This window comes from Scyliorhinus torazame, chromosome 22 (genome assembly GCF_047496885.1).
Source record: "Scyliorhinus torazame isolate Kashiwa2021f chromosome 22, sScyTor2.1, whole genome shotgun sequence".
Classification (NCBI taxonomy): domain Eukaryota; kingdom Metazoa; phylum Chordata; class Chondrichthyes; order Carcharhiniformes; family Scyliorhinidae; genus Scyliorhinus; species Scyliorhinus torazame.
The window spans coordinates 70821309-70846728 of NC_092728.1; the positions used below are offsets into that span (position 1 = coordinate 70821309).

The window sequence follows — 25420 nt, forward strand, 5'->3', positions numbered from 1 at the left end:
GAAGCCAGACCGGGCCATTCTTTTTTCATCTGAGAGATGTGTAGTCCAGCAAAATTCACATAGGTGAAAGATTCATAGATCTTAAGGGCAGTATTCTCCGCCCCGCCATTCCACATTTCTGCTTCACCCTGCCGGCAGGATGCTCCATTACGCCGATCGGTCAATTGGGTTTCCCATTGTGGGGCAGCCCTTTGCCGTCGGGAAACCCCCGGGCTGCCAGCAAAACGGAGCATCCCATCGGCGGAGAATCCAGCCCAACTCTCTTGAAGGAGGAGTGAGGCAGACTTGTCACTTGCATCCATCCAATTCACAGTCTTCAGCACTACTGTATTTGATGGTGTGAAGACCTATGTAAGCATCAGGAATCAGAGTCTTCAGCAACTTCAGGATCAAACTCTAAAATATGATTATATATAATATATATATATAAAGCAGAGTGTATTCAATCAAAATGAATAATTAAGACTGAAGTTAGTAACCTTTCCTTTTCCCCTTTTTAAGGAACCAAATTGGTTTTACCTTGTATACCCAATTTTCCTTCCCTTCGCAGGGGTTGGGAGAACCACCTCTCCACCTTTCTACAGCCCAGTACCTCTGTTGTGTTATGGGTTTGTTTGGTGTCTCATTCATGAGATCTTTAGACTTGCATGTTTAAACATGAACACTTTTTTTATTTGTTCATGGGATGTGGGCATCGCTGGCTGGACCAGCATTTCTTGCCAATCCCTAATTGCCCTTGAGGGGGCAGTTAAAAGTCAACCACATTGCAGTGGATCTGGAGTCACATGTAGGCCAAACCAGATAAGGATGGCAGATTTCCTTCTCTAAAGGACTTTAGAGAACCAGATGGGTTTTTACGACAATCGACAATGGTTTCATGGTCATCATTCGACTTTTCATTCCAGATTTTTAATCAGTTCAAATTTCACCTTCTGCAGTAGCGGGAATTGAAACTGGATCCCCAGAGCATTACTCTGGGTCTACTGGTTTGCTGGTCCAGTGACAATACCACTATGCATCGTCTCCCCTTTATTGAAATTTGAACGGATTAAAGATCTGAAATGAAAAATCTAATGATGACCATGAAACCATTGTTGATTGGTCGTAAAAACCCATCTGGTTCACTAATGTCCTTTAGAGAAGGGCATCTGCTGTCCTTACCTGGTCTGGCTTTAACTAAGCACAAATCCCAGTTACTGCCTTGCATTGTGCTGCTGCCATGAAGTTTAGTTCCTTCGAGACTTTCTACCAGTCTATTACCATGTGACTCTAAACATCGTACGGTGGGTGGTGCTATTCTACAGTACTATGTTAAGTCTTGCTTTCCTGAGCACCTTCACATTGAATGGTATGCAGGCACACACATTATACAACGCCCCAGTATCTTGAAAGTTGAAATGCAAGTGACAACTTCAGAGTATCAACTCTAGTCATTTCTGAAAGAATGAAGACACTTCCTTTCATTTTGCTGTCTTAGCAGGCTTGCCTGGTGATCTAGTGTGCTCTGCTCACCATCTTGTAGAATGTACTAACCAGTGACATATGGAAGCTATGACTGGCAAGTATTTTTACACAACTCAAAATACACTTCAGGATGCAAAGGTCATCTGAATCCATTATTGATATGCGTAAGAGTCTGGCAGGTGGCAACTTCAGGATTGTGATGTGAAAAGTCAATTACACTATGTTTTTCCTCAAAAGCAAAAAGTCTCATTGGCAGTAAAGCTTGTGCCAGATAAATTCTCGAACAGTTCTCTAGTTAGTTCGATTTTTTGTTTCCTTCATGTGAAGGACAAATACAACTCCATTTCCACCTCTCCTCCGCACCAAATTATGCACTAACGCAGACTTTTGCCCATTTCCATCCCTAGCAATTCCAAGAACAGGCCGCTAGTCTGTTGCCTGGGGCTTATAGCTTGAGGGGTACCACACCTCATCAAGTGTGGCTGACCAAGAGTCTCTCCCACTCTTACCATCAGCCACTGCCGTGTTTGGAAGAATTTTGCAGGTTGCCACTCTACCTGTTTGGCTGCATAATGAACACACCGTCCTTGGCCATCAAGTCCCTGATTGGGACTTGAACCCAGAGCTGCTGTCTCAGAGGTAGGAACGCTACCCACTGCACCACAAGATCTCCTTGGGGCAAGTACAAGTTATAATTTTTACATCAATAGATTATTCACATTATAATTGCAAAATTATTTACATATCTATTCCAACAAAAGGTTGCATTAGTATAGTGCCTTTGGCCTAGAAGGATCTACCAAATATCACAGGACAGTAAAAATAGAAGTAAAGCTAAAGGAGAAATTCAGAAGGGTGATCAAAAGCTTGTTCAAAGAGAGGGTTCTAAGAAGGGCCTTGAAGGAAAAAAGGGAGGTTGGGGTACAGGTGGTTTTAGGGAGGGAATTCCATTGCTCCAGGCTTAGATGACTGAACACATGACCATTAGTGGTGGGATGAAGAGGGTGTGGCGGCACGGAAAGCCAAAATCAGATGAATGTACAGTGAGTGAAGGGAAGGTTTATAGTGCTGAACAGGGTTACAGAGATAGGGAGGTGTAGAGCCATAAAGGGGTTTAAAAACAAGCAAGAGAATTTTAAATTGGAAGCACTGGGGTAACAACGAGCCAATTTAATTCACGCGGGTACAGGGGTGGTGTAGAAAGAATATGCGCACAGATTTGGATAAGCAGAAGTTTTCTTAAAGTCGAATCTTGGAATCATGGCATGGTTACAGCGCAGAGGTGGGCCATTTGGCACATCACGTCAGTGCCAGCTCTCTGCAAGCCCAAGTCAACTCGTCCCACTCCTACGCCTTTCCCCAATAATCCTATAACCCCTCTTGAGGAGCTTACCCAATTTCCTTTTGAAAGCCACAATTGAACATGCCTCCATCAGAGTCTCAGACAGCGTACGATTTCAAATCCTAACTACTTGCCAAGGAAAAAGATTTTGCTTCATGCGATTGTTTTTTTCTTTTTGCTAATCACTTTAAATTGGTGCATTCTGATTTTTGACTCTTCTGTCAATGCAAACAGTTTAACCCAGCCACTCCATCTATCTACCACCCATGATTCTGAACAGCTCAGTAATTCTCCTCTTAATTCTCTCTTCGCCAACAAGAACAACCCCAGCTTCTCAATCTATCATGGAGTCCCTGGAACTATTTTTTGTAAATTGTTTCTGTATCATATCTACAGTTCTGACATTCTTCCTGAAGTCTTGGGCGTCATTCTCCGACCCCCTGCCGGGTTGGAGAATCGCCGGGGGCTGCCGTGAATCCCGCCCCCGCCGGTTGCCGAAGTCTCCGGTACCGGATATTCGGCGGGGTGGGAATCGGGCTGCGCTAGTTGGCGGGACCACCCGCTCGATTCTCCGGCCCGGATGGGCCGAAGTCCCGCCAATAAATTGCCTGTCCCGCCGGCGTGGATTAAACCACCTTTTGAACGGCGGGACAAGGCGGCGTGGGCGGGCTCCGGGGTCCTGGGGGGGGCGCGGGGCGATCTGGCCCCGGGGGGGTGCCCCCACGGTGGCCTGGCCCGCGATCGGGGCCCACCGATCCGCGGGCGGGCATGTGACGTGGGGGCACTCTTTCCCTTCCGCCGCTGCCACGGTCTCCACCATGGCAGAGGCGGAAGAGACTCCCTCCACTGCGCATGCGTGGGAAACTGTCAGCGGCCGCTGACACTCCCACGCATGCGCCGCCCGGGGATGTCATTTCCGCGCCAGCTGGCGGGGCAACAAAGGCCGTTTCTGCCAGCTGGCGGGGTGGAAATTCCTCCGGCATTGGCCTAGCCCCTCAATGTTGGGGCTCGGCCCCCAAAGATGCGGAGCATTCCGCACCTTTGGGGCAGCGCGATGCCCGTCTGATTGGCGCCGTTTTGGGCGCTAGTCGGCGGACATCGCGCCGTTTCTGGAGAATTTCGCTCGTGATGTCCAGGATTGGACGGAGTACTCCAGTTAAGGCCGAAACTGTGTTTTACAAGCTTCATCATAATTTTTTCACTTCTGTACTCTATGCCTCCATTTAGGAAGCTCATGATCCTAAATGCATTTTAATGATTTTCTCAATCTGCCCTGCCACATTCAACCTATTAACATTGTGCACCTATTAACTCCCCCTTTGTTACCTTTAGAATTGTATCCTTTATTTTATATTATCTCTCCTCATTCTTCCTACCAATGTCTCTGTATTAGGTTTCAGGGGTCACATATTACCACCTATTCCAGAATGATGGGGGCCCAGCTATGAGATAATTGGAATAATTGAGTAATTGAGTCTGAAGATGGCAAAGGCATGGATGAAGATTTCACTGACAGATCATCTGAGGCAGAAGTAACCGAATGTTCTATTTCGCAATAAATCTCTGGTGTGTGCAGTTCACAGGTCAATAGGAAAGTTCTCTTGAAAAAAGAGATAGAGGGTGGAATTCTCCCAAGCCAACAGGTTCAATGGAAGGTGTGGGTGGGGTGGGGGGAGAATATGGCGGGAGGCCCAGAAATAGGTTTCATGCCGGAGTGAATTTACAGTGGCATCTTCTCCTGGTGCCCGCCATTCTGAGTCGGAAAACCCACCAGAGGCAGGCGTGAACCTCCTTTGCATCCAGTAAATGACCCAGATGAAGACACCCCCCCCCCCCCCCCCCCCCCCCCAGTGTCAGATTCTCTGCAATGCCGGCAGGACAACACGCCAGTGTGAAACACATTTGGAACAACTCGGTATGCAGATGTAGGGACTCACCTGAACAATGCCTGGGGCTGCCTCTGGAGTTCAGGGTGGAGGCAGCCTGCCATTCTGGACACTGGAACACCCCAGCAGTGTATGAGGGGAGCATCTGCAAGCGGACCTTGCAGGTTCAGTGTCCCAGAAGGAGTCTATATTCCAACCTCAGAATATTCCTGGAGGTCCATCTTTGTTCTCAAAAGATCCACCTTCCAGTCTCAGAATGCTCCAGGAGGTCTACATTTTCAGGAGGTCCATTTTCTTTCTTCAATAGTGGGACAGTGAAGTTGTGTGCCTATTCAATATGGCGCCCGGACACAATGACTGACTAGATGCAACCCAGGCCTGTCCCACCTCAGAATACAGCGTGAAACACCTGAGTGCATAATTAATGAGGTTGGCGCTGGACGATTTGGTGTATTTTCCCACCAGCACTCAAACATTCCCCCCTCCCCCCCCCAACCACAGCACTTAGTCTCAAAATGGAAGAATTCCACCCAGCAAGATTACATGCCGGAATATCCTGGAAATAAGCAGCCCAGACATCCACATCACAACTACGACTACACTTCAACGGTAATTCACTGACTGTAAGACGCGTTGCGACAGCCTGAAGTATTGAAAGATACGGCACAGATGCACCATCTTTCTTTGTCAAGCAACACTTGAAAATGTCGGAGTTTGATTACATTGGACTGATTTCATATCCAGAATATGTTTGTCAGTCAAAAATGTATTTTCATATCCTTCATACCAAACGAATTGTCACGGGCAGTTAGTTAACCTAATGCACTTTCAATTTGGTTTGCATCAACAAAATATTTGCAAGCAATAAATCTCAATGAATTTATATTAATTTGACAGATTTCTGCTACCTGCCGTGAATCGAAGGGCTAAAAATAAATTTGCATCTAATTTCTGCAATAAACAAATTTGATAAATCTGTCTTGTGTCTGAACACAATGACATGAAATATATGGAGGCAGTTGTCATTTGTTAAAACATCAGACTGTCTCTTTACAGTGAAATATTGAACAAACTACACAGTGCCATTCTATTCATCAAAACACAGAAAGCACATGATCCCATGAAACTAGACTCCGAGAGAAATTGTCGTGAGTTGAATCAATTGAAACAATTCTCACTAAGTTCATCCCTGCAGAGTTCACCTGCTGGTTACACAATCAAATTTATGAACATTAAATAAATCAAACACAAATCTCTCTTTCGTCGCATTTAATTGGATTTTACTCACAAAATCTATATCTGTTGCAGAGAAGTGGATGGACCACTGCACAGCCCTAATCGCTGCCACTAACTGGTGGGGGAACTGAGGATGATGGTCAAGGGTCACTGCATGTCTCGCTGATGAGGCTTGACATCCTCTCAGTCCAAATAATGCTGGCTCTTAATATTGGCTTAGTATCCCTCGGGGCCTACATCTGTCACATGCGCAAACAGATCAGCTACACAATGGAGCTGCGGCCTGGCCCAATGTCACGGTCATGCAATGTATTAACAGCAGCCATTTCCTGCATCCAACCAACAGGGATAAAAATCAGCATTCCTGACAACTAAAAACTATGGGCTGGGTTTTTCGGCCATCAGACTCGCGCGCACTCGACAGGCCTGGAAGCGGGCCTCAGAGTTGCTTCTGGCTGCGGTCGGCCCTGGGACGTGATGTCATGCTGATTGGTAAATTAACAGGAAGCTGATGTGTTGGGTGTTCTGGATCACATACAGGTCACCAACACTTGTTGCACTATTTCATTGAATCATTAACTGTTTAAACATACTCAGACTGTGGGTTAATACGATACTAGCTTTAACTAAAGACCTTTGCCTTGTCCTAACCAGTCGATGCACTCAGCACATGGTGAATGTCTGTGTTGCAGGCTGTGAGCTCTGTCCTCCTAGCTAGCTGCAACTCCAAAGAGCGGGAACTCTGATGCCCCCTGTCTTTATAGTGAGTGTGCTCTAACTGGTGATTGGCTGCGGTGTTGTGTGTGTTGATTGGTCCCACTGTGTGTCCATCAGTGTGTGTCTGCACCATGATATACTGGTGTATATTGTGCCAGGAGCCACTAACAGGGAGCCAGCGTGAAGCATGCATTGGGAAAGAGTGAGCGCTGCAAGAGAGGGCAGATGCTGAGGAAAAGGAGGGTGCGAGCTGGCGCTTCTAATATGCTCCCTCAGGGGGGGACAGCAGCTACGGAGCTGCCTCAGGGAGCTGCTGGCCTGTGAAAAATAAATAGCGGCGGAAAAGAAATGTGTCTCGGCAGCACATTCTTAAAAAATTTTTTTAAAAAAAAAATTTAGAGTGCCCAGTTCATCTTTCCAATTAAGGGCAATTTAGCATGGCCAATCCACCTACCCTGCACATCTTTAGGTTGTGGGGGTGAAACCCACGCAAACACGGGGAGAATGTGCAAACTCCACACGGACAGTGACCCAGAGCCGGGATCGCACCTGGGACCTCGGCACCGTGAGGCGGCAGTGCTAACCACTGCACCACCATGCTGCCCCTTGCACATTCAAACACAAACCTTAGTCCCCAGGCACAATTTTATTTCAGTACGGGAAGTTCATCCCAACCCGGATCAAGGTTGAAGCTGAAATGTAAAGGCTGCCTGGCCATTCAGCCCACCCACCAACCATAAAAGCAGACGAGCCACATAAAATTGTCCCCGTAGTGGGCAAAAATACTGCTTGATTATCGGAGCGGCACTCTTCCGATCTCTCATTTTAATTTAGGGCGCCCAATTGGTTTTTTTTTACCAATTAAGGGTCAATTTAGTATGGCCAATCCACCTCGCCTGCATAGCTTTGGGTTGTGGGGTAAGACATACGCAAACCAGGGTCCTCAGCGCCGTGAGGCAGCAGTGCTAACTACTACGCCACCATGCCGCCGTGACTTTCTACTCTTGCATGCCCCTGCAGACTGAAATATTGCACAAGTGCGCAATGATATCCGAACACGCGCACAATGTCTTTTTGTGTGATTTCACACGCATCCGGGTTGAGCACGCGCACGTCCGGGCAACCTAAAATTCTGGCCCATGCAAATGTGTTTTATTCAAGTTTGTGACCTAACGAGCAGAGGAACGCGATATCATTGCCTTTGGTTACACGTTCCTCAGGCACCCAACAAAGTACAAAATAATTGGAACACAGCAACTACTGAGAAAGAAAGGGAGGAAATTGAAGTATTAATAAGATGTTCTCTTGAGGAAATTAGGGCATTTTCAATCGGCGAGTACAATTCTTCTAAGTTATAGGCAGGTCGACTAACAGCTGCAATTGGTGAGGTTGCTTTGTCAGACCAAAGCCTGAGGTACCTCTCAAACTTCCTCTCACGGTCGAGCCCAGGGTGCCAATAATGAGTTTCACGGTCATGATTTAATGCCCATAGTGAAGCCACCACACCACACCCTGTCTTTAGTAGATAGATCGATTGAGTTATGTGCTCATTGACTCTGTGAGCAAATTTCTGAGTTCAGATTCATATTCAGATCAATATTTCAATGAACTGATCCAAAATTAAATCCAATACACCATCTAAAGAGAAGGAAAATGGTTTCACTTGATAACTCCTGATTCGACAACTTCTTGTATATATTTTCCAATTTTAATCCAGTAAACAATTCTCATGCTGGGGTGGTAATGTAATAGGCCCAGATTGCAATGCTCTTGGGCAGGATTCTCTGACCCCCCGCCAGGTCGGAGAATCGCCGGGGGGGGGGGGGGGGTGGGGTGCCGGAGATTTGGCAGGCGCGGGACCCGTGCCACGCCGGTCGGCGGCCACTGGCAGCGGCCCCCCCGGGTGATTCTCCGGCCCGCAATGGGCCGAGTGGCCACCCGTTTTTTTGCCGGTCCCGCCGGCGTAAATTAGAGTAGGTCCTTACCGGCAGGACCTGGCGGCGCGGGTGGCCTCCAGGGTCCTCGGGGGAGTGCGAGGGGATCTGACTCCGGGAGTTGCCCCCGGGAGTGGCCTGGCCCGTGATCGGTGCCCACCGATCCCCGGGCAAGCCTGCCGTGGGGGCACTCTATTCCTCTGCGTCAGCTGGTGTGGTCCTCCGCCATGGCCGACGCGGAGATGATCCCCCCAGCACATGCTGGCGCTCCCGTGCATGTGCCAACTCGCGCCGGCCGACGGAGGCCCTTCGGCGCTTGTTGGCGTGGTGCCAAGCCACTTCCCGCCGGCCGGTGTGGCGCAAACCACTCCTGCGCCTGCCTAGCCCCTGAAGGTGCGGAGTGGTTCACGCCGGAGTGGTTCACGCCACTCCTCAGCGCCGGGATCCCCGCCCCGCTGGGTAGGGGAGAATCCCTTGATTTTATTATTTCTAACATTGGTGGAGGGAAAGAGTCAACCATGCCTACCAAACAATCACTCTGCTGACAATATTGATTTAAAAGATATTTTATTCACCGAGTATAATTGGATGAACTGGTGATTAGAATCTGAGTGAGGGAATTCTCTGATCCTTCACATTGCTGGGATTATCCCTGGGGATCACCATTTTAGCCCCAATTTCTAAGCAAGGTGACAAACGCCTCAGAGTCGGTTGCTTGTTCCTTGAGGTACAGGTACCATTTAACCCTGAAAGAAAGCACAATCATGGAGAACAACCCTGCAAAACCCTCTCGAGCAGCAACAACATATATTTAAATAGCGCCTATAGCAGGACTGTTATTCAGCAAAGTGACGCACGATCAATTGCACAAAGACGAGAGTTGAATATAACTGAGGCTTTATTACACTAAGATGTGTGGCCTCCTACAGCAGCTGGTGAAATGGCTGCTGTATGGTGGAGCCAGCAGGCAGGGGCTACTCCCGTACCTCTAGACAGGGCCTTACCACACATCTCCTAATATATACTACAATGGTGATTACCACATTCACCCCCTGTTAAAATGGAGTCCGGCAGGGGTGGCGGAGAACTATATACAGAACGAGTTTTAATATACAGAGGCAAAAAAAATGTTGGAGTCCAGTACATGGTGCTTCAACAATCCCGAACCAATTACAGGTTTAGCCGGTCCGGGGCCTTGATCTGACGTTGGGAGCGATGCAGTGGTGGCGGCGATTCCGATGTCGGTCTGGTTCTCGGTGACTCCGGGAGTGTGCCAAAACCCTCCTCATCCTCGGGCGTGGGCAGGGGGAGGACTCATAGTCCCGGGGGGGTTGCTGCTGGGTGCGCCGGGGGAGGGGAGGGTGGCGCCAGGCCGGAGGGGTGTGTGTGTGGGGAACCTGCTGGTGCCAGGTCCCTGAGGGAGACTGTATCCTGGCGGCTGTCGGGATACGCTACGTAGGCATACTGGGGGTTAGCATGGAGTAACTGCACCCTTTCAACCAATGGGTCCGCCTTGTGGAGTCGTACGTGCTTACGGAGGAGTACGGGTCCTGGAGCTGCAAGCCAAGTCGGGAGCGACACCCCGGATATGGACTTCCTGGGAAAGGCGAAGAGACGTTCATGGGGTGAGTCGTTAGTCGCAGTGCAGAGGAGCGACCGAATGGAGTGCAGTGCATCGGGGAGGAACCTCCTGCCAGCATGAGGCCGGGAGATTTCTGGACGGTAGGGCCAGCTGGACAGCCCTCCATACCGTCCCGTTCTCCCTCTCCACCTCACCGTTTCCCCGGGGGTTATAGCTGGTCGTCCTGCTGGAGGCGATACCCCTGCTGAGCAGGAACTGACGCAGCTCATCGCTCATGAATGAGGATCCCCTGTCGCTGTGGATGTAGGCGGGGAAGCCGAACAGAGCAAAGATGGTGTTGAGGGCTTTGATGACGGTGGCAGACGTCATGTCGGGATGGGATGGCGAAGGGGAATCTGGAGTACTCATCGACCACACTGAGGAAATACGTGTTACGGTCAGTGGAGGGGAGGGGCACTTTGAAATCCACGCTGAGGCGTTCAAAGGGTCGGGAGGCCTTCACCAGGCGCGGACGGTCCGGCCGGTAGAAGTGCGGTTTGCACTCCGCACAGATCTGGCAGTCTCTGGTGATTGCCCGTACCTCATCGACGGAGTAGGGCAGATTGCAGGCCTTGATGAAGTGGTACAACCGTGTGACACCCGGGTGACAAAGGTTGTCGTGCAGAGTCTGAAGACGGTCCACCTGTGCGCTGGCACATGTACCTCAGGATAGGGCATCGGGGGCTCGTTGAGCGACCGGGGCAATACAAAATCTCGTAGTTGTAGGTGGAGAGCTCGATCCTCCACCACAAGATTTTATCGTTTTTGATCTTGCCCCACTGTGTGTTGTTAAACATGAAAGCTACCGACCATTGGTCAGTGAGGAGAGTGAATCTCCTGCCGGCCAGGTAATGCCTCCAATGCCGCACAGCTTCAACGATAGCCTGGGCCTCTTTTTCGACGGAGGAGTGTCGAATTTCGGAGGCATGAAGGATTCGTGAAAAGAATGCCACGAGTCTGCCTGCCTGGTTGAGGCGTCCCTGATGCGTCGCTCTCCACTTGAAAGGGTAACGTCTCGTCGACTGCGTGCATCGTGGCCTTGCCGATGTCGGCCCTAATATGGCCTGTTGAGCCTCGGCCATCAGGGGGAAAAGAATGGACTGGATGAGTGGGCGGGCCTTGTCAGCATAGTTTGGGACCCACTGGGCGTAGTAGGAAAAGAACCCCAGGCAGCATTTGAGGGCCTTGGGGCGGTGGGGAAGAGTAAGTTCCATGAGGGGGCACATGCGGTCGGGGTCGGGCCCCAGAACTCCGTTCTGAACCACATAGCCGAGGATGGCTAAGCGGTTTGTGCTGAAGACGCACTTCTCCTTGTTATAGGTGAGGTTTAGGAGAGTGGCGGTGTGGCGGAATTTGGCACGGTTGGCATCATGGTCTTGCTGATCGTGGCCGCAGATGGTGATATTGTCTCGGTACGGGAAAGTGGCCCGCAGCCTGAAATGGTCGACCATTCGGTCCATCTCCCTTTGGAAGACCGGTAGACCCCATTGGTGACGCCAAAGGGAACCCTAAGAAAATGGTAGAGGCAGCTATCTGCCTCGAAGGCAGTGTATGGGTAGTCCGCCTTACGGATGGGGAGCTGGTGGTAGGCGGATTTCAGGTCTATAGTTGAGAAGACCCGGTACTGTGCAATCTGATTGACCATATCAGATATGCGTGGGAGGGGGTACGCGTCGAGCTGCGTGTACCGATTGATGGTCTGACTGTAGTCCATGACCATTCGGTGTTTCTCCCCAGTTTTCACCACTACCACTTGGGCTCTCCAGGGGCTGTTGCTGGCCTCGATGATGCCTTCCTGAAGCAGCCGCTGGAACTCAGACCTGATGAAAGTCCTCTCCTGGGTGCTGTACCGTCTGCTCCTGGTGGTGACGGGTTTGAAATCCGGAGTTAGGTTTGCGAATAGGGAAGGTGGGTCGACCTTTAGGGTCGCGAGGCCGCACACAGTAAGGGGTGGTAGGGGCCGCCACATTTCAATATTAGGCTCTGGAGGTTACACTGGAAGTCCAGACCGAGTAGCAGGGCAGCGCAGAGGTTGGGGATGACGTAGAGACGGAAGCCGCTGAATTCTATGCCCTGGATCGTGAGCGTGACTATACAGTACCCCCGGATCACCACGGAGTGGGACCCGGAGGCCAGGGAGATTCTCTGATTGGCGGGGTGTACCGCAAAGGAGCAGCACCTTACCGCATCGGGATGGATGAAGGTTTCGGTGCTCCCGGAGTCCAGCAGAAAGGAGATCCCGTGCTCATCGATCTTCACCGCTTGTCGAGGCGGTGGCTAGATTGTGTGGGCGAGACTGGTCAATCGTGACTGAGGCGAGTCGCGGCTGGTCGTCGCTGGTGTCGGACAATGGGGTGCCCAAGGGGCACGGGTCCTGGTAGGATGGTGGCGCCCATGGGCTGTGGGGGAGACAAGATGGCGGCGCCTGAAGATCCTGAGATGGACAAGATGGCGCCCATTGTCCGTACGCAGGGGTGGGGGATGGTCGGGGCGATCGCAGCGACTGAGCGGCCTGGCACACCGCGGCGAAGTGCTCCTTCTTTCCGCAGGCCTTGCAAAGGGCGCTGCTGGCCGGGAAGCGTTGACGGGGGTGTTTTTGTTGCCCAAAGAAGTAACATCTGGGGCCCCCGGGGATGGCTGGCTGGCGCGTGGCACAGGCGTAGGATTGGCTGAGTGGGGTCCCCAGTGGGGCGGCTGTCTGCGGAGTCCACGACGCGTAGGAAGAGTGGGCCGTGCGGCTGGGGGTGTAGGCCTGGATATTGCGCGAGGCGATTGTCATCGATAGCACCAGCTTTTTGGTTTCCACAAGCTCAAGCGTGGCCCCCTTCTAAAAGTCGCTGGCGAATGTGGTCTGACCCTATCCCTGTGACGCAAGCGTCCCGCATGAGGATGTTCGAATGTTCCGTGGTCGTGATGGCCTGACAGTCACAGTCTCTGACCAGGGGAATTAAAGCACGCTCTATGGAGTCACCAGGGAGCTGACTACGAGTAGAGAGTATGTATCTGGCGAAGAGCGTGTTCGTCCGCTGGGCGTAGTTCTCTTTCAGTAGCGCCATGGCTTCATCATAGGTGCTGGATAAGCGGAAAAATGTTGGAACTCAGCCGCGAGTAGAGGATCTGGATCTTCTGAGCTTCCGGAATTGCATCTGGTGCAGACCTGATGTAAGCTTCAAAGCAAGCTAGCCAATGTTCAAAGTCCTTTTTGGCATTGCTGGATTGCGGATCCAGCTGCAGGCGATGCGGAGGTCCATCTTCTGAAAACTTTAATGTAATAAATTGATGCACGATCAATTGCACAAAGACGAGAGTTGAATACAACTGAGGCTTTATTACACTAAGATATGTGGCCTCCGACAGCAGCTGGCGAAATGGCTGCTGTATGAGGAGCACACATATTTATACTCCGCTTATTGGGCGGAGCCAGCAGGCAGGGACTACCCCCGTACCTGTAGTACAGGGCCTTACCACACATCTCCTAATATATACAACAGTGGTGATTACCACACAAAGGATGACACTGAGGTGCATAAGGAAATATTAGGCAGGTGACCCAAGAGGTTTGGTCAAAAATGTAGGTTTTGACAAGTATGTTAGAGGAGGAAATCAAAGTGAAGGGGTGGAGAATTGGAGAGAGGAAATTTCCGAGCTTGGTGCAGAGGCAATCAAAGCCACGACCACCAGTGATAGAGCAATACTAATTGGGAATGCACAAGAGGCCAGAATCAGATGAGCGCAGACATTTTGGATGGTTGTGGAGTTGGAGAGATGACAGAGATATGAAGGGACAAGACTATGAAGGGATTTGTAAACATGGGATGGGAATTTTAAAATCCAGGCACAGGATTGAACAGGAGCCAATGTAAATCAGCAAACAAAGAGGTGATAGCGGAATAGGACTTGCTGCCAGTTAAGGATGTGCAGCAGACTTTTGGATGACCTCAAGATTAATAATATTGGAGGGCACTCAGGTCAATTGGAATAGTTGATTCTAGAGGCCATGAAGACATGGACTTGATTTACCAGCCTCGTTGCGCCCGACTTGGTGACACGATGGGGTCGTTGAATCTTGCGAGAGGCTTCCCGCTAGATTTGCGATGCTCAAAACGTGAATTCAACGGAATCACGTGAGACGTTGTGACCTGGATCTCACCCTCACTAAACAAGATCTAGATTAGCAATTTTAAGTGAGCCATTAGGCGCATTTAAATATGTCTGCGCCAGATTCTCCCGGTGCCCGGGAGGCCTTGCCAGGGTGCCGTTTAGCAGTGGTCCACACAAATGTGCCATTAGAAACCCCCGGGTGTTTGGGTTCTGGGCAGGGCGGTACCCTGGCACTCCCACTGGCACCCAGGCAACTTGGCACTGTCAGTCTGGCAGATTGGTACTGCCACCTAGGCACCCTGACAGTGTTTGGGTGGCACTGCCAAGGTGCCTATGTGACACTGCCAGGCTGGAAGGGGAACTGCCAGCATGCCAGGCTGGCAGTGCCAAGGTGCCCGGGTGCCTGGTTGCCCGTGCCATGGGTGGGGTCTGGGGTAACTTGCCAATAAAGGGATGCGGTGAGGGGGGACTCGAGGACCCTGTAAGTGGTAAGTTGCGTGCCGTGTGGGGGTCTGGAGAACTTGGTGGGGTCGCAAGATCAGGGCAGCCTTTAAAAATGGCACCCTGATCCGCTAGTACTCTTCTGTACTGGCGAGCTGAACAGTGTTGAATAGTGGGGTGTTTCTCGGCACCCTGCTAACAGTACCCAAATCGGGGCTCAGTTTTTGTCCCGTTAAATTGCGCAAATGGATCAGGGGAGCTGAGACTGGGATGAAGTCAAGCAATGCTGCGGAGGTACAAATGGATCATCTTGAGGTCAGAAGTTCATCTTGGGGTCAAATATGACACCAATGCAGCGCACAGACTGGCTTTTTGCCAGGGAGGGGATGGAGTTTGGAGGAGACAGGACCAAAAACCGCTTCAGTCTTCTCAATAGTTAATTGCAACCTAAATTGTTCAGTAATTGCAGCATAGTTGCGCCAGGCCGTCAATGGATCAAACATATGTGATGCGATAGAAGTATATATTATGTACAAATGCAAATTAGAAATGCTACGATTTTCCCAGCACCCGGAGAGTAAATAAATTGCTGTCACTTTTGTTATGTGGGTAAATGCAATATAAGCTACGCTAATAAAAATAAATGAAGGCTAAGTTGGATAGCACCTGGAAATGGGCATCGTGTTTGTTATGAACCAGTGCCCGTTGGACGAAATACAGACGCTACGTGTTCACCAAAACAACTTCTGCAAGCAGCCAGCAGCCAAAGGTCTACACTGCTCATTAGCTGTGTGTATCAACAAGTGCCAACAATCAGAACTTGCTGGCATCTAAAGCTAGTCTGCACCACTTAAAGGGCAGGTGTATTTTGGCTGGGACAAGTTCTGGGAGTAACGCAGCCAGGTAATCTACCCCACGAAACAGTGAGGAGTGGCATAACATGAGAGAGAGTGGGCCCTAAGACTTTTGGGTACTGCCTTGGAGGTCTTGGTGGAGGAGGTGGGGGTTGGTGAAGATGTCCATACACACACACACACACACACACACACAAAAGACTCTGGGAGTAAAAAGCCAGAGAGGTCAACGTCCGCTTCTGCTTCCACAGACTAATAGCTGCATTCTGCCGATGTTTATATGGGCAGTGCTAACGAAACCAGGCATGACCTGATAATGAAAACCTTGAAAGGGAAATAATCCAAAGATGAGTCTTGAAGATTTCAAGCAATGGAGATGTGACTATTTCCTTTGACAGCTTGTTCCATTGTGGGATTGCTCTTGGAAGGAAAGATTTTTGGTACAATGCCTTGTAAACATATATTATTTGTATTGTGTGTGGATGGCTACCTTGTTTTTTGTCATTGCTGGAGGGCATCAGGTACATTTTTCAGTCCATTCCGGTGATGTTCCTTGTGAAGTCCGGCAAGATGGCTTAAAGTTGGAGTGCTGACAAAGAACATCAAGCTATTTATTTCAACAGAGCTGGTTCATTTACACGACTTTAAATGATTTGCATACCTTACTAAGTAACAGCCAAGAAAAAACAGTATTAAATCTATGTTATAGAAATCTAGAATATCTTTCTAATACAACTAACACCCTTTATCTACCTTTTTCCTAACCTTCTCTAACAGCTTCTCGCAACCTTCTCCCAAAACTCTTGGAGGCACGGTCTATTTATATGACTATTCCGTGGTGCCATCTAGTGTTCAGATACATGAACATCATCTTGGTAACCCTTCACATTCCCTACATTTTACATATCATTACAATCCCCAACAATCCCCAACAAAGCATTCTATAGCTTACAGAACATGATCAATCTGTCTATTGTTATGATTCCTGGCCAGACCCCCAGGTTTTTGGCATGACCTGGTTAGGGACAAATTATGTTATGTTTAAAGTAGACAAACTCTGAGATTTAAAACCCTTTCTCAGGGGATAAAGCCACAACATATGATTGGTTTTGAACAAAAATAAACTTTACTATACAAGATCGGAAAGATAAAATGGATTACAATATCTGACTTATACTCTGACATTCAGGGTTTATATGAGGTACTTTGATCCTGGCTCAGACCCCAACATTTGTTGGGATACTGGACAAGAACCACAAACACTTTTTAAAATTTGTAATTTGTAAACCTTTTACGACTCCTTAATTACAACTTTAGATGACACATATCTGGATAGCTAAAATTAGGTTATTTAATAATATTACTGCAACAAATATACACCTTTGCCCCAAAGGCCCACAGCACGGAGTCACCAACCTTCTGCTGCTTTCTTCTATTACCAGGACTTCTCCTGAGCCCTCACCACTTAGTCTTTCTTCTGCTTGGACCCTTTTCTCTGCTCCTCGCTCTCTTATTAACTGAGACCTCTACCTCGCCTATCTCACGGTCTGCTGCCTGGAACTCTTCTCAACCATGGTGCTACAGTCCCAGTCACATGGCCTGGGTTTTTGCATTGTTTACGTTTTGCACAGTTGTACTGGATCCATCCTTGGCCCGAAGAACTACGGAAATGCCAAACTGCACTTGCACCACGAACTCTTGGTCTGTGCATGTGCAAAATTACCAAGACCTACTCGGACTTGGCAATCTCGGCCTCTGCTCTCGACGAGGTAAATTTGAAATTTCTTAACACAATTTTATGGGCTGGGCGGGGGTTCTCGGCGCCGAGGAGTGGCGTGAACCACTCCGGCGTCAGGCCGCCCCAAAGGTGTGGAATCCTTCGCACCTTCAGGGGCTAGGCCCACCCCGGAGTGGTTTGCGCCCTGCCGGCTGGCGGGGAAGGGGCTTGGCGCCATACCAACCGGCGCCGAAGGGTCTCCGCCGGCCGGCGCAAGTTGGCGCATGTGCGGGAGCACCGGCGTGTGCTGGTGTCATCCCAGGGCATGCACGGGGGGGAGGTTCATCTCCTCGTCGGCCATGGCGGAGGATCACAGCGGCCGACGCGGAACAATAGAGTGCCCCCACGGCACAGGCCCGCCCACGGATCGGTGGGTCCCTATCGCGGGCCAGGCCATGGTGGGCGCACTTCCCAGGGCCAAATCCCCCCGCGCCACTCCGAGGACCCCGGAGGCCACCCACGCCGCCAGGTCCCGCCGTTAAGGACCAACTCTAATTTACGCCGGCGGGACCGGCAAAAAAAAACGGGCGGCCACTTGGCCCATCGGGGGCCGGAGAATCGCCGGGGGGGGCCGCTGCCAGCGGCTGCTGACCAGCGCGCGCGATTCCCGCCCCCGCCAAATCCCCGGCGCCGGAGACTTCGGCAGTCGGCGGGGGCGGGATTCACGCCGCACCCTGGCGATTCTCCGACCCGGCGGGTGGTCGGAGAATCCCGCCCCTGATCTCCCTTACACACTATTCCCTCTCTTGCACATAACCGTTGATGTGCTAACCAGGTCCTCGGCGCCATGAAGCAGCAGTGCTAACCACTGTGCCGCTCCATGCTTCACTGTGTAGATGCCTAATTTACTCACTCCACTCTTGTAGTTTGCTTTCATTGTGGTCGATAACAAATTAGATGAGAGTCATTAATAGCTACCTAGTTTGGAAGTGCTTAGAAACCTTGATAATCTTATAGACCTGGATCTTTTTACTGTAGAAATTAATTGACTTTGGGGAGATTTAATGGAGATAGTTAAAATAATGAAGACATTAGACCAGGTCCATGTGGATTGACCATTTGTATTAGTCAGATTCAGGAAGTACACATGGAACATGTGTATAAGCAAAAACCTAGGAAAGATGTCAGGACATTTTGCATTTATACAGCGCGTCATTGAACTTTGGAACAAAGTTATTGGCTTGTTCACTGCGTGGTGATTCACTGCATCGAAAAAGGGAGCAGAATAAGTTCTAGTTGTGGCTGATAACACTTCATGTAAAGGCAGTCATGCTGGGTGAAGTGTCTTACTGTCACTGTGGTTCCCTCGAACTTATGTCTTACAGGGAGGGGGGTGGTCAGAGAGAAATTTCATAGAATTCCTTTGTTCCATGTTTATTTTAAAATCTGTTTTACTTCTGTCTTTCCCCAGAAGATTACTGTAGCTTTCTGTGCTTGGGGAATATTGAAGGTCACAGTGCTTAGTTCAACGTGACTGTTTAAACTTTCCCAATCCGTCATTTTAATATGTTTGCATAATTAACAATTCTAATTTACGAGAGCGGAACTCAAACAGAAAAGGGACATTAAAAAAAAATTCTTCCAGCTCTGCAGTCAGAGTTGCGTATTTCAATGTCCGACTTTACAGATGTCCCAAAATGGCTGCCCCTAGCGACTTTAAAAAATATATTTCTGGTTGCTAATGTCACAAAAAGATACTTGATGCGGAACAAAGCTTTAATAGAATTAAAATGAATGTTAGAATTTCTTCATCTATTGCATGTCACCTCAAACATTCATTCAATTGAGTCTCTGCAAGATTATAAAGGACTGAAAGGTTCTTGCAGAATCTTTTCTTCATTGGGCTGCAAATTAAAAATCTTGGGCCAAGAAAATCAGAGCAGGAGAAAATAAATGGCAAAGAGGTTAGAAGTAAATTTTCATACAGCTGATGGGATTCTTCGGGGCAGGAAAAAACAGGGTAGGAAGCTTGAAACATGATAATAATAAATTACTTTGTAACAGCAGAGATAATTTGGCATTCAATGGCAAAATCATAGCCGATTCATTTCACATTCCTTCCTGCGCAAACACGTTCATGTCTTACAGGATGTTGCACCATCGAAACGCCTCAGAATCTCCCGAGGGCTATTTAAGAAGAAACATACTTGAATTGATTCCAGTGACTGAGCTTGTTGCATCATTTAGAACGTACCACGACTTTTATTGCAGCAGAAGTGACTGAAATATGTTCTGATGAGTGTTTTTTACACAATGCATTGTGCTTAAACAAAAAGGCTAAAACACATCTGTGTTGGTACACTGCAGAGGGATTGTGTAGATTTTTTTCAGTTCTGTATTTTCCTGTGCTCCATGTTAAATATCACCCATCAATAGTCAAGGAACATTTGGGAAGCTATCACAAACCTGTTCATTACAACAGGCAAGGGTTTCTGTTAAGCTGCTAATGTTTTTTGTTTCAGCGCAATTCGCCTGAAATCAGCCAAAGCAACGCGAGACAACAAAATCGCGGAATCTCAAGCTTAAATCGTGTTTGACACAAATCAACTTTCCACAATCTACTACGCTAGTTTTTAAAACATTTTGCTAGAAGGTGACCCCATCCACAAGACTGTCCATGTCCTCAGATCAATTGGGGATTTTGTCAAATTTTGGCCGTTTGCAGGTCTTTGAGGAGGCTTTTAAAATGAAACGTTTCTTGGTGCTAGAAGACGAGTAGTCACGTGTCAAAAAGTTTAGATTCTTTTAAAAGTGTCATAATAAACTGACAACCGTACGCCTCAGGGATTGTTTAAAATAAATCGGCTGGAATTCTCCAGCCGTTGCGATTCACTTTTCCCGCTGGCAGTGCACCCCGCCCCAGGGGTTTCCTGGCAGCGTGGGGTGGTTTCAATGGGAAATCCCATTGACAAGCAGCGGGAAGATCGAATCCTGTCGCTAGCGAACGGGTGCTGCCGAGAAATACTCAGCTGGGGGACCTTAGAATCCAGCCCATCGCGTGAGTTACTAAACTGGGGAGGTAGTGGCGTAGTGAAATGAATGAAATGAAATGAATGAAAATTGCTTATTGTCACAAGTAGGCTTCAAATGAAGTTACTGTGAAAAGCCCCTAGTCGCCTCATTCCGGCGCCTGTTCGGGAAGGCTGATACAGGAATTGAACCGTGCTGCTGGCCTGCCTTGATCTGCTTTCAAAGCCGCGATTTAGCCCTGTGCTAAACAGCCCCCAATAGTGGTATTTTCACTGGTTTAGTAATCCAGAGACGCAGGGTAATCTCTGGGGATCCGGGTAAAATCCCACCACAGCAGTTAGTGGAATTTTAATTCAATAAAATTCAATAAAAACCTGGAATTAAAAGTCTAAAAAAAATGTCTAATGTAAAAACCCACCTGGTTCACTAATGCCCTTCAGGGAAGAAAAATCTGCCATCCTTATCTGGCCTACATATAACTCCAGACCCACAACAATGTGGTTGACTCTTAAAATGCCCTCAGGGATGGGCAACAAAAGCTGACCCAGCCAGCGACGCCCACATCCCATGTATGAATAAAGAAAACAAAAATTGGGTTACTCATAGGTGACAGCTGAGACAAATGGATTTTAAATGTTCACTTTGTGATACACATATTTTCATATAGATTATCATAGATTATCATAGAATGTACAGTGCAGAAGGAGGCCATTCGGCTCATCGAGTCTGCACCGGCTCTTGGAAAGAGCACCCTACCCAAGGGCAACACCTCCACCCTATCCCCATAACCCAGTAACCCCACCCAACACTAAGGGCAATTTTGGACACTAAGGGCAATTTATCATGGCCAATCCACCTAACCTGCACATCTTTGGACTGTGGGGGGAAACCGGAGCACCCGGAGGAAACCCACGCACACACGGGGAGGATGTGCAGACTCCGCACAGACAGTGACCCAAGCCGGAATCGAACCTGGGACCCTGGAGCTGTGAAGCAATTGTGCTATCCACAATGCTACCGTGCTGCCTTGTGTTCATCAAAAATGAACCCAGTTAGCACTCTTAAATATATCAAGGAATATTTTTCTAAAAGCAGAATTAGAAAAAAATCACATTCTTAGATGCTAACCAATTCTGTTGATTCGTGACAAATTTTACCTTTGGTAATATAGAACATAGAACATAGAACAATACAGCGCAGTACAGGCCCTTCGGCCCACGATGTTGCACCGAAACAAAAGCCATCCAACCTACACTATGCCATTATCATCCATATGTTTATCCAATAAACTTTTAAATGCCCTCAATGTTGGCGAGTTCACCACTGTAGCAGGTAGGGCATTCCACGGCCTCACTACTCTTTGCGTAAAGAACCTACCTCTGACCTCTGTCCTATATCTATTACCCCTCAGTTTAAAGTTATGTCCCCTCGTGCCAGCCATATCCATCTGCGGGAGAAGGCTCTCACTGTCCACCCTATCCAACCCCCTGATCATTTTGTAATATGCCAATTAATTTGAGTGGGAACAAAAGAAAAATGAACTCTTCTCAAACCGAAAGCAATTTTGGGCAGAATGTGCACCTTGATTGTTGATTGCACCCAAGGGGAAACTCCAGGCCTGTGAATTTGCATACTTAAAGACAAATTGTACCGCACATCATCTTGTGGACCCATTTTATTGTTGACACACTCACAAGCATTGGTAAAGTCGCTTTGGGATGCTGTATAGAATTCTAGATACTGCCAACACAAGTATTGAGTGACACTATGCTCCGAAAAGTGTTGAAATAATGAGTGCAAGAGTCAGATATGATGAAGGATTCAGAAGGTAAATTGAAAGGGACGTGATCAAGGTTGTTCAGATGCTCGGATGCAAATATTATTTGGGGTTGTTCTCGTTACAGAACAGAAGGTTGAGAGGAGATCTGATAGAAATGTTCAAAATCATGAGAAGTCTAAACAGATTGAAAAGGGAGAAAGTGTTCCATTTGGCAGAGCACCAGAGGACGCTGATTTAAAATGGTTGGCAAATGAACCAATGGTGCTATGAGGAAATTCTTTTCAATACATGAAATGGTTCAGGTTTGGAATACATGGCCAAAGAGTGCAGTGGAAGCTGATGAAATTGGGCTTTCAAAAGGGGAAAACGCCTGAAGAGAAAGGAAAATTACAGAGTTCCAGATAATGGGATGAGGAGTGGGATTAGCCGAGTTGCTCTTGTAAAAGAGCTGACATGGACATTGTGATGGGCCCAATGTCCTCCTTCTTATTGTAACTATTCAGAGATTCTATGAAATGTAAACAAACAATTTATGTTTGATCGTATTCACAGAGCTAGATAACACAAAATCAAAGAACCTCAAGAACTGGAGAAAATAGGTTTTCTTTCTTCCAACAAAAGAGTTGTAAACAAGTAAAACAGAGACCCAATAGAAACAGCTAATGGGGTTTCAAATCATAGTTAGGACAAATATTCAATTACAAAAGGACAGAAGACTTCACTATGGGCGGACATTTTATGTGAAATTTAGAAGGTCTTGTGGTGTAGTGGGTGGTGTCCCCATCTCTGGACGAAAAGCTCTGGGATCAAGTCCCACTTCAGTACTTGATGACGTTCAGAATGTGGCCAATCAGATTGATTATCTGTGGGTACATCCTTCCAAAATGCTTGGTGGGAGGTGGAAGGAGTGGCAGTGTTTTCTGGGCAGCCATACCGCAGAAGGCATTGGCAGACCGCTGCAGTAATTTGCCAAGAATAATCATGGACCAATCCAATTGAATTCCATGGTTGTCAACGCGCCCTGAGGGCATGGTACGTGGAGGAGGAGGATTCTACGAAACAACACTTTTCTGATCCGTAAAAATATCACTCCGGGAACATGAATCAATGGCTGAAAGTTTCCGGCTCTTCCCAACGGCGGATCAGACCCGCCGAAGGCCACGCCCCTGCCACTCGTGGAGGATGCAAGCTATAGGAAAAGTGGCTGACATTGGCAGGATCAGAAGATGCGTCTGCCGGCTAATGGCGGCTGCAAAACACACCACGGGGAGAGCATAAAATCCCATCCAATGGATATTTAACAAAGCCAGTACTATGAGATAAATATTCAATTGGAATATTTGGTTTGTGGCAGGGAACACAATGCGAAAACAACTTCAGTGGATTAAATACATCGGGCTGTATTTTACAGCCTTTCCCACTCGTGGGAATCTTATGGGATCTTACGGTTCCCGCCGAAGTTGACTCCCCCGTCCATGGGGGGGCAGATGTACGAGCCACGCAAAACATTGTGGACATCGGCGGGACCGGAAAACATTCCACGGTGGTGGGCGCAGAGGAAGGAATCTTGCCAAAATGTATAACTCATACAGAATTACAGAGAGTCCACCGAACAGACACTGACCATTCAGCCCAACTGTTCGGTAGTGGTGCTTATTCCTCCACACAAGCCTGCCTAGTTTGTCTAATCATAACGACTTATCCTTTATACCTCTTCTCCTTAAAAGTATTTATCCAGCTTCCTTTTAAACGTGTCAATACTATTCTCCTCAACAACTCCTGTTGTAGCAACTCTGTATTCTTACCACTCTTGGGAAATGTAGGCCGGGATTCTCCGGCCATTCGCTGGCGGCGGGATTCTCTGTTCCCGTCGGCAGCGCACCCCCACCCGTGAATTTCTCGGCGGCTTGGGGTGGCTTCAAGGGGAATTCCCATTAACAACGGCAGAAACAGTGACTCCTGCCACCAGCGAATGGCGCAATGCCTCCTGTCACTCAGAAACACCCAGCTGGGCAATCCTGCCCTTAAGTTTCTCCTGATTCCATACAGGATTTATTAGTCTTTATTTTATATTTACAGTCCCTAATTTCTGTTCCCCCACAAGTGGAAACATGTCTTGCACATCGAATCATAGAATCTCTACAGTGCAGAAAGAGGCCACTCGGCCCATTGCGTTTGCACCCTCGTTCTTTAAGAGCACCCTGCCTAAGCCCATTCTTTCGCGTAATCCCCATCTAACTGCACATCCCTGGACACTTAGGGGCAATTTAGCATGGCTCATCCACCTAACCTGCACATCTTTGGACTGTGGAAGGAAACCAGAGCACCCGGAGGAAACCCACACAGACACGGGGAGAAAGTGCAAACTCCGCACAGCCAGTCACCCAAGGCCGGAATTGAAAGCGGGACCCTTGCGCTGTGAGGCAGCTGTGCTGCCCATCTATTTATAAAACCCCCTTGTAATTTTAAAGACATCTATTGGGGGCAGGTTTAGCTCAGTTGGCTGGACAGCTGGTTTGTGAGGTAGAACAAGCCCAACATCTTGGGTTCAATTCCTGTACCAGCGGAGGTTATTGATGTGTAGCACAGTGATTAGCACAGTTGCGTCACAGCTCCAGGGTCCCAGGTTCGATTCCCGGCTTGGGTCACTGTCTGTGCGGAGTCTGCCCGTTCTCCCCGTGTCTGCGTGGGTTTCCTCCGGGTGCTCCGGTTTCCTCCCACAGCTCAAAGATGTGCAGGTTAGGTGAATTGGCCATTCTAAATTGCCCTTAGTGTCCAAAAAGGTTGGATGGGGCTACTGGGTTACGGGGATAAAGGGGATGGGGTGGAGGCGTGGGGTTGAATTAGGGTGCTCTTTCCGAGGGCCGGTGCAGACTCAATGGGCAGAATGGCCTCCTTCTGCACTGTAAATTCCATGATTAAAGAGGTCAGCTCAACCTTCTCATCATTAAAGGGTGCATCCTTTCAGTTAGTTGTGTGGTTCTGCTGTGCAGTCATTGTTTTAGAATGTTATAAACCATGCTCATGAAAAATCCATTCAGATAGGGGGGGGAAGAAAACCTCAACCTTAACTTTATGGTAGGACAGTAAGAAGTCTTACAACACCAGGTTAAAGTCCAACAGGTTTGTTTCGAATCACTAGCTTTTGGAACACTGCTCCTTCCTCAGGTGAATGAAGAGGTATGTTCCAGAAACATATATTTTTAGACATTAGCTCGCATTCTAAGCATTGTGTGGCATCTTTGGAATTTGTCTATATATATGTTTCTGGAACATACCTCTTCATTCACCTGAGGA

General features: G+C 48.4%; 1 protein-coding gene across 7 annotated transcripts in view; it reads right to left on the reverse strand.

Annotated features, from left to right (window-relative positions):
* Positions 1-25420, reverse strand: part of akna (AT-hook transcription factor) — a 271963-nt gene that overhangs the window by 236507 nt on the left and 10036 nt on the right. For 5 of the 7 annotated variants that reach the window (XM_072488305.1, XM_072488310.1, XM_072488309.1 and 2 more), the window contains exon 2: positions 16087-16185. The exons of the other annotated variants lie outside the window; for them this stretch is intronic. The gene's annotated coding sequence lies outside the window, so the exon portion shown is untranslated. The remainder of the gene's footprint in view (positions 1-16086; positions 16186-25420) is intronic. 7 annotated transcript variants of the gene reach the window in all.